A 12,138-nucleotide genomic window follows, 5' to 3' on the forward strand; every position below is an offset into this window, starting at 1 on the left:
GGGTGTTTGAGCACCCTAGACGGTTGAGGTCACCACAGAGCCATAGTCCATTGTGGTGAAGCTTCGTGGTCTTGTTGGGAGCCTCCGATTAAGTTGTGGAGATTACCCCAACCTTGTTTGTAAAGGTCTAGTCGCCGCCTTCAAGGGCACCAATAGTGGAATCACGGCATCTCGAATTGTGTGAGGGCGTGAGGAGAATACGGTGGCCCTAGTGGCTTCTTGGGGAGCATTGTGCCTCCACACCGCTCTAACGGAGACGTACTTCCCCTCAAAAGGAAGGAACTTCGGTAACACATCCTCGTCTTCACCGGATCCACCCTTGGTTATTTCTTACCTTTACTTGTGCAAGCTCTTAGTGTTACTTCTCTTGCTTGCTTGTTTGTTTGTTGTTATCGCATCATATAGGTTGCTCACCTAGTTGCACATCTAGACAACCTACTTTGATGCAAAGTTTAATTTGGTAAAGAAAAGTTAAAAAATTGTTAGTTTCCTATTCACCCCCCCCCCTCTAGTCAACCATATCGATCCTTTCAATTGGTATCAGAGCCCCGTCTCTTTATTAAGGACTTTACCGTCCGAAGAGTATGGTTGATACCGTAGACGGTGTGGAGGAACACTCCGGTGTGAATCCGATCTCGTCTACGGGCGATGGGGGAACCTCGGTCTCTCATGAGGAGTTCAATGTGGCCTTGGAGACATTGAAAACCTCCATGACGACCGAGGTTGAAAGCATGTTTACTAAATTCCTTGAAGGGCTTAAACTATCCACCGCACCGTTGAAAGTGGGTAGTCCCATCGATAAGGTGACGGATGCTACCTCCGATAAGGGGGAAGCTAGTAGCGAAAAGGCTCCTTCTTCTAGTGGTAAGAATGGCACCGGCATCTTTGCTCATGTGGAACCACCACTTGTTTATGGTGGACCGGCTCCTTCCACTCATTTGAATCATGCCGGTCCTCCCCCTAAGATTGTGAAAAATGAGGACTTTGATTCTTGGGTTTACCGCTTTAAACGTCATTTAAATCATGTGAACACTAATCTTTGGAGAATCATTGAAGAAGGTTTCTATCCGCATGATCCAAGCAACTTCACTCCTCGAGAAGCCGCGGATAATCAATTCAATGATAATGCTCTCTTCATCATTCAAGATGCAATTCCACCCGAAGATCTACCTCATATTCGGCCCTTCGCCTTGGCCAAAGACGCATGGCTTTGTGTTGTCTCACTCTACCGGGGAAGCGCAAGCATTCAACGCTCCAACTATGAAGTGGTGGAAGATGAGGCCGATGAGTTTGCAATGAAAGAAGATGAAGAACCTCGTGAGCTTTATCGGAGAGTAACCAAACTCGCGGTCTCACTCCGAGATCACGGGAGCAAGGACATGGATGACAATTTGATCAAGCGCAAATTCCTCAAGGCAATGATGCCCTACCACAAGGCCATGTCCTCTGTCATTCATCAAAGGCCGGACTTCCACACTTTGACCTCAAGCGAAGTGTTGGATGAGTTTGTGGCCATGAGCATTTTGGACAAGACTGCCGACAATGTGGTGCTTCGTTCTCAAAGGGAAAAGAAGCCCAACCTTGCATTGAAGGCCAAGCTCTACGTTGAAGAAGAAGAAGAGGAAGAAGAGGAGAGCAACCACGAAGATACAAAGTATGCATATCATGAACACATGGCACTTGCTTCAAGGCAATTTTGGAGCAAGAAAAACTCAAGGCCAAACTTTAACAAAAACAACTCAAGTGGCACGAAGAGCAAGCAACGTGTAAGGACTTGCTACAATTGTGGCAATGTGAGTCATTTTGTTGCGGAGTGCCCGTATGAGAAGAGGGAAGACAATGGTGGCAAGCTCATCCGAAAGGACAAGGCCAAGTCGTTCCTCAACAAGAACAACTTAACCAAGAAGACTCCCCCCAAGGCATTGGTGGTACAAGAAGAGTACAGTGAGGATGATGATGATGATGAAGATGGTGAGTCGGTTGCCATGGCCTCTATTTCCATTGCGATGACTCCATGGGTATCTCTCTTCGACTCACCCAATGAGAGCATCACCGCCAAGTGCCTCATGGCTAAAGCCACCAACAAGGTAACCTCCAACATCAAAACTACCATCATTAATCATCCTTCTTCAACGGATAGCATTGATGAACATGAGGGAGCTAATGTGGAGGTGAATGAGTTTGATGCCTTTATGGGCAAACTTAAGGGTAAATCCAAGAAGCACTTTGTTGCTCTCTTGGAACAACTTGGTGAAGACAATGACATTATCGAGGCTCATGAAGATACCATCTCTAAGATGGAAGGGCATAGTCGTGACTATGCCGATGAGATCTCAGATCTTTCCAATGCTATTGAGGAAGATCTTGGTCTTCATTTGGCTCTTGATGAGTCACACAATGTTGATCATGCTAAGTTAAAGAAAGACTTTGATCATGTTCTCATTGTTTCTCGTGTGCTAAAATCCGAGAAGGTCGAACTTGAGGTTGATCTTGCTAGACTCAAAGAGGAGTTTGATCTACTTGACAAGGCTCACAAGGTCTTGAAGGGTGCTCATGCTAGCCTCAAAGAGTCTCATGATCAACTTCAAGTAAAGCTAACCAAGGAAAAATCCACTTTTCCTCGTATGATGTTAATTGATAATGCAAATGCTACTAACCCGTGTTGTGAGCATGTGCATCTTGTTGAGGAGAACGCTAAGCTAAAGATGCAACTTGAGAAAGGTCTTGCGTCTTGCATACAAGGCAAGAAGAACCTCAACGACCTCTTGACCAACCAAAAGGGAGTTGTGGCTAAGGAAGGGATTGGGTACGCGCCCGAGTCCAAGAACAAGAAGAAGAATGACAAGACCAAACGACCTCCTCCTCTCATGCAAACCTTTGTGAATGAGGGAGAGAGTGCTTCCAAGGATAATAAGAACAATGCGAAGGGTGGCCATGTCAAAAAGGGCAATGCCACTCCTCCCATCAAAGCCGGCGACTTTAATCCTTCTTATGTGTTATGTCGGGCTAGTGATGGGTATGTCTATGCCAAATTTGTTGGTTCCCCTCATGAGTACATTGAATGGTCTATTTGGGTTCCAAAGATCCTTGTAACTAACATCAAAGGACCCATTACAAAATGGGTACCTAAAACCAAGCATTGATCTCTTGTAGGTGTTCGCTTCCGGTGGGGATCATGGTTGCTCGATAGCGGAGCTACAAATCATATGACCGGAAGCAAGGACTTGGTGGTGGACGTGCACAAGATTCCATCTATGCCCACCAATGTCGAGTGGGGTGACGCCTCATCTTCTAAGGTATTGGGACTTGGCAAGGTAGTCATTTCTCATGATCTCACGATCGAGAAGGTCATGCTTGTTGAGTCCCTTGCTTACAATTTACTTTCCGTTCGTCAACTTGCAATCATGGGCTTTGCCACTTTCTTTGATATCGATACCGTGGCCCTCTTGTGGAGCAATACTATTAAAGTAGCCTTTGTTGGGCATGTCGAGAACGGTCTATATGTGATTAACTTTTCGGAGCGACCCACTAAGACCGCGACATGCCTAATGGCTAAAGTTGATGTGGGATGGCTTTGGCATCGCCGTTTAGCCCATGTCAATATGAGATCTTTGCAAAGTCTTCTCAAGGGGGACCATGTCCGTGGACTAAGGAATGTTAGTTTTGCCAAAGATCGTGCTTGCAGTGCTTGTATCGAAGGGAAGCTACATGAGAAGGCTCACCCTCCCACGACTATCATTTACTCAAAGAGGCCTTTGGAGCTCCTTCACTTGGATCTCTTTGGGCCTCCATCCTTCGATAGTCTTGGGGGTAGGAAGTATTGCTTGGTGATTGTGGATGACTACTCAAGATACACTTGGGTGTATTTCTTCAAGAGGAAGAGCGAGACTCAACAAACCGTCATTGACTTTGCAAATGAAGCACAATGTCAACACAATGCAAAGATCTTGACAATAAGAAGTGACAACGGCACCGAGTTCAAGAACTACACCTTCGATGAGTTTCTTAGTGATGAGGGGATCAAGCATCAATATTCCGCACCTTACACCCCTCAACAAAACGGTGTTGCGGAGAGGAAGAACCGGACGTTGATGTATGCGGCAAGGACCATGATGGCGGAGTTCAAGTCTCCATACAACTTTTGGGCCGAAGCCATCAACACCGCGTGTCATGCATCCAGTCGGCTCTACCTCCGCAAGGGGTTGAACAAGACTCCATATGAGATACTCACCGGTAACAAGCCCAACCTCAAGTACTTTCGGGTGTTCGGGTGTAAGTGTTTCATTCTCAAGAAAGGTGTTCGGTTGTCTAAATTTGAAGCTAGAGCTTATGAGGGCATATTTGTTGGTTATGCTACAAACTCTCATGCTTACCGTGTCCTCAATAAATCCACGGGACTTATTGAGGAGACGTGTAACGTGGAGTTTGATGAAAATAACGGCTCCCAAGTGGAGCAAAGTGGCACTTGTGATGTAGGTGATGAAATTCCTCCTCAAGCCATAAGAAGAATGGGTGTTGGCTTTATCCTACCCATTGAGGAACCCCTTGTGGCCGAAGGAGAAGGACAATGCTCCACTCAAGTGGAGCCATCACCAACCCAAGGCCCACACGCTTCCGAAGAACATCATGAAGGCCCTCATCCTCAAGAACAAGACCAAGGGCAAGATCATGCTCAAGATGGTGTTGACACACCAAGTGATGCCCAAGGTCAAGTTCTCTCCTCCGAGCAAGTTCAAGAACAAGAATAAGCTCAAAACGACACTCAAGATGATCAAGTGACCACTTCACGTCTCACCCCCGAGGAGGAATTGGAGCGTCGTGCCGCCAAGGTTGCTTCCATGCTCTCCACCAAGGATCATCTCATGACGAATGTGCTTGGAAGCTTAAAAAAGGGGGTAAGCACTCGTAGACAATTAGCAAACTATTGTGAGCATCACGTGTTTGTCTCTTGTGTCGAACCCCACAAGGTCTATGAGGCGCTCGAAGATCCGGATTGGCTCAATGCCATGCATGAAGAACTCAACAACTTCGAGCGCAACAAAGTGCGGAGATTGGTGCCAAGACCGACGGGGAACCACAATGTCATTGGAACCAAGTGGATATTTAAGAACAAGCAAGATGCCCATGGGATTATCATTCGCAACAAGGCCCATTTGGTAGCACAAGGCTACTCCCAAGTCGAGGGTATCGACTACGGTGAAACCTTTGCTCCCGTTGCTCGTCTTGAATCCATTCGCATGTTGATTGCATATGCTTCTCATCATAACTTTAAGTTACAACAAATGGATGTGAAGAGTGCTTTTCTTAATGGTCTTATTAATGAATTGGTTTATGTCAAGCAACCCCCCGGGTTCGAGGATCCCTACTTTCCCGATCATGTGTATCAACTCGATAAGGCACTCTATGGCCTTAAACAAGCCCCACGTGTGTGGTATGACCACCTTACCGAGTTGTTACAAGACCGTGGTTTTGAAGTTGGGCTAATCGACCCCACTCTTTTTACTAAGAAGGTCAAAGGGGAGTTGTTTGTGTGCCAATTATATGTTGATGATATTATCTTTGGTTCCCCTAACAAAGCTTTCAATGAGGAATTTGCCGCTCTCATGACCTCAAAGTTCGAGATGTCTTTCATGGGAAAGTTGAAGTTCTTTCTAGGGTTCAAAGTGAAGCAAAGAAAAGAAGGAACCTTCATCAACCAAGCCAAATACACTCAAGACATGCTCAAGAGATTCAAGCTAAGTGATGTCAAGCCGGATACCACTCCAATGCCTACCAAGTTCCAACTTGACATTGATCCCAGTGGTAAAGCGGTGGATCAAAAGGTATATCGCTCCATGATTGGATCCTTGCTTTACCTTTGTGCATCTAGACCGGATATCATGTTGAGTGTGGGAATTTGTGCACGGTTTCAAGCCGCACCTAAGGAAAGTCACTATGTGGCGGTCAAACAAATCTTTCGATATTTGGCTCATACCCAAAACTTTGGCTTATGGTACCCAAGAGGATCAAACTTCAATCTTGTAGGGTATTCGGATTCCGATTGGGCGGGAGACAAAGTGGATAGGAAGTCCACTTCCGGAGGGTGCCAATTCCTTAGTTGCTCGTTGGTAAGTTGGTCTTCCAAAAAGCAAAGTTGTGTGTCTCTCTCGTCCACCGAAGCGGAGTATGTAGCGGCCGGTAGTTGTTGTGCACAACTCCTATGGATGAGGCAAACTTTAAAGGATTACGGTGTCATTTGTGACAAAGTGCCTCTTTGGTGTGATAATGAAAGTGCCATCAAGATCTCTCTCAACCCGGTGCAACACTTCAAGATGAAGCATATTGAGATTCGGTATCACTTCATCCGGGATCACATTAGGCAAGGAGAGATCGAGCTCAACTATGTCAACACTCATGATAACCTTGCAGATATTTTCACGAAGCCCTTGGATGAAGCAAGATTTCACGAGTTAAGGCATGAGCTAAATATCATTGATTTGAGCAATGTGACTTGAATCCTTGCACACCTCACCACACTCAATTTGTTGTCTAGTTTAGATGTAGGCATGGACATAGGGGGAGTGTTGTTCTCTCAATGAACTCTCCCTCCCCCCATTATGCATAAATTGATCAAGTCTTTCACATTAGCCATTGTTGATGGTACTTGTGCTTCAAAGACGAGTTTTGGTCATGGGCCCAAGGTTAAAATCTTCGCGGCGCCATACCTCTTGACTCAAACATAGGTGGCCTCGGCCACCGCCCTCTCTTGAAGAGGTGTGTCTTGGCCTTTTGCTGGTGTGTTCTCTCTTCTTCTTGCCTCTTGTTCTCTCTTTTTTTCAAGCTAAGCCATGGTGTTTAGTTGCCGTGGCGTGTTGGGCGATACTACCGCTCATAAGCGGTACTACCGCCCCCCAGCGCGATACTACCACTGCGGGACAGGACCAGGGGGTTATATCGGGGCAGGGGGAGGTTTCTTCTCCCCCATACCCATTCGCTTCGCCCCCTCGTTCCTCTTCCTCTCTCCAGCCACGCATCGCCACGGGAGGGCTCCTGCGGATCTTTGTCTCCGGGGCGTCCCTCTCCATTTCCTTCGATGGAGTCGATCCTCACCTCATTCTCTTGCCATGGATGCCGGTATTGCCCCCGTTTCTTCTCTCCTTTTGTCTCGTTTTCAGATCTTGCTTCTTAGGGGCAATGGTGGTTGCATCTCTAGATTTTTGGCTAAATCTAGGCTTGAGTAGGTTGGAGAAGGCAACTAGACTATCTAGATTAGAGTTTGGTAGGAATATTTTTGAATTTGGCAGGCCGGTAGTGCCGGATCTGACCACGGTAGTAGGGAACTGTTGTTTCCCCGCCTCGAGCGGTACTACCGCTCTCTTTGGAGCGGTACTACCGCTTGGGCGGTACTGCCGCGTGCATGTCACGGTACTACCGCTGCCTGCCAAGTTCCATCATGTTCCTGCCATACCTTGATCCTTTTGTTGTGTTTGTTGGCTTATGCTCGTTCTTTCTGGTTGTTTTGCGTGTTTTTGTGTTTGGTTCCAGGTGATGAACATCCTGAGCCTCACGCTCGCCGTGTCAACCCCGAGCGTGCAACGTCAAAGCGCTACCGCACCTCTGGGCCAGCAGGTGGTTCCTCTAGCACTCAACCGCCACCAGCAGGCGCTTTTGCAAGTGCTCCTCCACCACCTCAGCAGTCGAAGAGATCCGCCAACAAGCCAAAGGGAAAGACTGTGACTGAGATGACTACCAAGGAGTTTTGGGAAAAGCGTCGCCGCAACCCCTATGAGGCGGACCAAGATCCCACTTTGGTCAACCGCCCGTTCTGGAACCGCTTTCAGTTTGCCATCTATTTTGATGTGATCAAGGCCAAGAAGAATCTCTATGTTGATGTTCGCTCCATCGACACTGATGCCATGGAGAAGAACCCTGAGTACTTTGGCGAAGCCCTTTAGATGTGTAATCAGCCGAACGTTCTCAGGATCATACAGTTCAACAAGGATTTCGATGCAGATTTGGTGGCTCAATTCTTTGCTACCGTTCATCTTGGAACGGATGCCGACAGGACTCTGACTTGGATGACCAATGGCAAGTTGTTTTCCGTTAAGTGGAAGGCCTTCATGGAGTTACTTGATGTGGAAAATCATGGGCTTGAGACTCCAGTAGGTTTCCGCCCTCACCGCAATACTACATCCACTCATAAGCAAGCCCATTTGGCCCTACTGCACTGTGAAGGTTCACCCAGTGACTAAGAAGGAAACCTATGAGTTGTCTACATATCTGGACATTCTTCATCGTGTCTTCTGTGAGACTCTCTTCCCTCGCATCGGGAATCTGGATACGGTCCACTCCATCTCGTGGACATGCTTCTTTTCTGCCAGCATGAGAAGGAAGCAAACACTGGAGAGAGCCTGGACATTTCTCATGTTATGTGGTCTGAACTTCTCTCTGCCGTTTCTGAGCGCAAGTGCCCGATATATGGTCCATTCATCATGAGGCTCATTGAGAAGGCCTGGGCACATGTCTATCCCAGAGTGATGCTGGAAACTGGAGACTTGGTTTCTCATGAGATCAAGTGTCTGAGGAAGAAGGACAATTGGGGCACCCCAGCGCCTAAACCCGAGGGTCCATCGACTGCTGCTGCTGCCATGGAGACTGAGGGTGGGGCTGCCACTGATGATCACGAGGAGGACTTTGGGCCCTCTAGTGCAGAACCTTCTTGGGCAAAGAAGCTTAAACGCAATATGAAGAAGCTTTTCTGCATGAAGTCTCATGGTCAGTACATGACTCATGTGGCGGAGAAGCAGGCCAGGGTGCGCCACAAGGAGCTCATGCGTCACCTGGGTGCGACCGTTGCCAGTGGTTCTGAGGGACAGATCACTGAAGAGGAGGAATGGATTCACCAGCATTGCCCTTGGACCGATTCAGACGCCGAGCAGTTTCCGACCAACGACGGAGATGCAGACGATCACGCTGAGTTGTGATGTTCGAGATCCTCAGCTTGCCATCACCTGGAGTCGTAGCGTCGCTCTTTGCCCTTTTGGTATCTCGATGCCAAAGGGGGAGAGAGTTTGGGGATTTGTGTTGTTGCCGTGCTGCGAGTGTGTCTTTGTGTCTTGTGCTTTCTTGTGTGTTCTCTCGTTGTCTTTGTTTGGTTTGGTTTGGTGCCTATGAGACCTAAGTTCTAGACATGTTGTGTGAGACATATGCTCCCTATCGCTACATTATTACTTATGTCTATTCAGTACTGTAGTATCTTATGAGTTGCATGCTTGTCCTGTTTTATACCCTACCCTCATATATCATGTGCTTATAAGTGTTGGACTATAAAATATAGGGGAAGTGTTGATCCGGATGTGTGTGTCTTGCATTCCAAAGGCTCCACTAACTAGGTGCACACATTCAGGGGGAGCCCGTCTATATTTTGTAGTTCTAAGTATTGTTACTTTTATATCTTTTCCTTGTGCAAATCCCTAGTTGTCATCAATCCACCAAAAAGGGGAGATTGTTGAGGCATATCTCTCTCGATGTGGTTTTGGTGATTGATGACAACGTGTTTGCGGACTAATCGTGTGCTTTGAGTATTTCAGAGATTCATCCTTGGCACGAGACGATTTCTTCCCATCAGAGTGTCATTCAAGACGGTGTAGCTCTTTCGTTTCTCTTTCGGTGGACTAGTTGCGTAGAGGGCACCGTACTATCAAGAGGGGGTCCGCTGGGGTATTGCTTGGGTGGAATCAACACGTACACATCCGCTTCTCACCCTCAGAGCTCTTCCGCTTAGTTGGAGAGATCTTTTCTCTTTGTGTGTCTTGTCTGGATCCCAGCGGTAGTACCGTGCTACCCAGCGGTAGTACCATTGAGGGGTCACAAGCGGCAGTACCGCTCCGCAGCGGTAGTACCGCTGGTGACTCCGCAGCAGTACTACCGCTGGTGACTCCGCAGCAGTACTACCGCTGGCCTGCCTGGCCCTACCGCCTCGACTTCAGCTTCGATGAAGAGATCTTTTCTCTCTTGTCTGGGTCCCAGCGGTAGTACCGCTGAGGGGTCACAAGCGGCAGTACCGTTCCGCAGCGGTAGTACCGCCGGTGACTCCGCAGCTGTACTACAGCTGGCCTGTCTGGCTCCTACCGCCTCGACTCGAGGGCTCTTTTTCTCGTGTCGGGTTTTGAAGCACTAGTTGCGGCAGTAGAGGCGGTAGTACCGCTTCGCAGCGGTAGTACCGCCCTTACCACCGCGGTAGTACCGCTCTGGGCCCAGGTCCCCACTTCTCTTCTCTACGCGGCAGTACCACTAGTTGGAGCGGCAGTACCGCTGGCTCAGCGGTAGTACCCCCCCCCCCAAGCGGTACTACCGCCCTCTGCGGGGCTGTTTAGTGGGGCAACGGTTGGATTGTTGCCCCCACTATAAAAGGGGGTCCCCTTCTTCTCCGTTGACCTACCTCTTCCCACTCAAGCTCCATTAATGCTCCAAGCTCCATTTTCGCCCGATCTATCTCTCTAGCCAATCAAACTTGTTGATTTGCTCGGGAGTGGTTGAGAAGGCCCCGATCTACACTTCCACCAAGAGTTTTTCGATTCCCCCACCTATCCCTAGCGGATCTTGTTACTCTTGGGTGTTTGAGCACCCTAGACGGTTGAGGTCACCACGGAGCCATGGTCCATTGTGGTGAAGCTTCGTGGTCTTGTTGGGAGCCTCCGATTAAGTTGTGGAGATTACCCCAACCTTGTTTGTAAAGGTCCAGTCGCCGCCTTCAAGGGCACCAATAGTGGAATCACGGCATCTCGCATTGTGTGAGGGCGTGAGGAGAATACGGTGGCCCTAGTGGTTTCTTGGGGAGCATTGTGCCTCCACGCCGCTCTAACGGAGACGTACTTCCCCTCAAAAGGAAGGAACTTCGGTAACACATCCTCATCTTCATCGGATCCACCCTTGGTTATTTCTTACCTTTACTTGTGCAAGCTCTTAGTGTTACTTCTCTTACTTGCTTGTTTGTTTGTTGTTATTGCATCATATAGGTTGCTCACCTAGTTGCACATCTAGACAACCTACTTTGATGCAAAGTTTAATTTGGTAAAGAAAAGTTAAAAAATTGTTAGTTGCCTATTCACCCCCCCCCCCCTCTAGTCAACCATATCGATCCTTTCACTTGTGTTTTTCGGTGTTATTGGACTTGAAGGTTGCGGAATTGTGTTGCACCTTGTGATACGGTGGGTACCCAATTGTGTCGGGCATAACTTTTTCTATTGGTACATAAAGAAAACCATAATAACAACACAAACATAACACCCAACCACAAAATGACATAGATTAAAGACCGTCCTTTAACATTAAAAATAATGAAGTATAAACCACCATGACATTAAAAATAATGAAGTATAAACCACCATGACGCATACACAAAGCAAAGAAATTGCAATGCAAAAATACAATTTTCTATTATGTCTTTATTTTTTTAGGGGTTATATTATGTCTTTACTGTAACATGTCCATGCAATGAAGACATTTTCTCTAAGTGTTGAAAATACATTTTTCATCTGGAAGCACCGGTCATGCACTTCAATGGGTTAGTGGTTTGTGGCCTCTTGAGCACGAAAGAAGAATGTTATGATATCATTGTTTGTAGATATTGCTATGGTAGCGGAGATGATATTGTTCCTTCTTTAGATGAAGATGATACTCTCTCCGATCCATATTAATTGACATTGCTTTAGTACAACGTTGTATTACTTCCGTCCCAGAAAGCTTCTTAGATTTGTAAGAAAAGCTTTTCAAGACGGAGGGAGTACTAAAGCAACGCCAATTAATTTGGATCGGAGGGGGTATTTTCCTTGGTGAGTAAAGAAAGAGGGGGTGCTTGCATTTTCTTGTGAAAAAATGATTCTCATTTGTATATTCTCAAAAAATTGTTATCACCCCGTGCAGGCTCCCAAAAATGTTTGATTGCATAAGATACATGTGGATGTTATCTTTAAAGGCTCGAGTGGAATATGCATTATCCTATGGAATAGAATAACAATTGGCCATTAGGGGAGCAAAACTCTTCTAACTTTTTTTTAGATGAAAACGAGGCAAACTCCCAGACTCCATTCCTCATAGAAAACAAAACAAGTACAACCTAAGGCTCCCAAGTTTTGCGAAACTTTAAAGGCGGAAAAG

This window comes from Triticum urartu, chromosome 5, assembly GCF_003073215.2.
Source record: "Triticum urartu cultivar G1812 chromosome 5, Tu2.1, whole genome shotgun sequence".
NCBI lineage: Eukaryota > Viridiplantae > Streptophyta > Magnoliopsida > Poales > Poaceae > Triticum > Triticum urartu.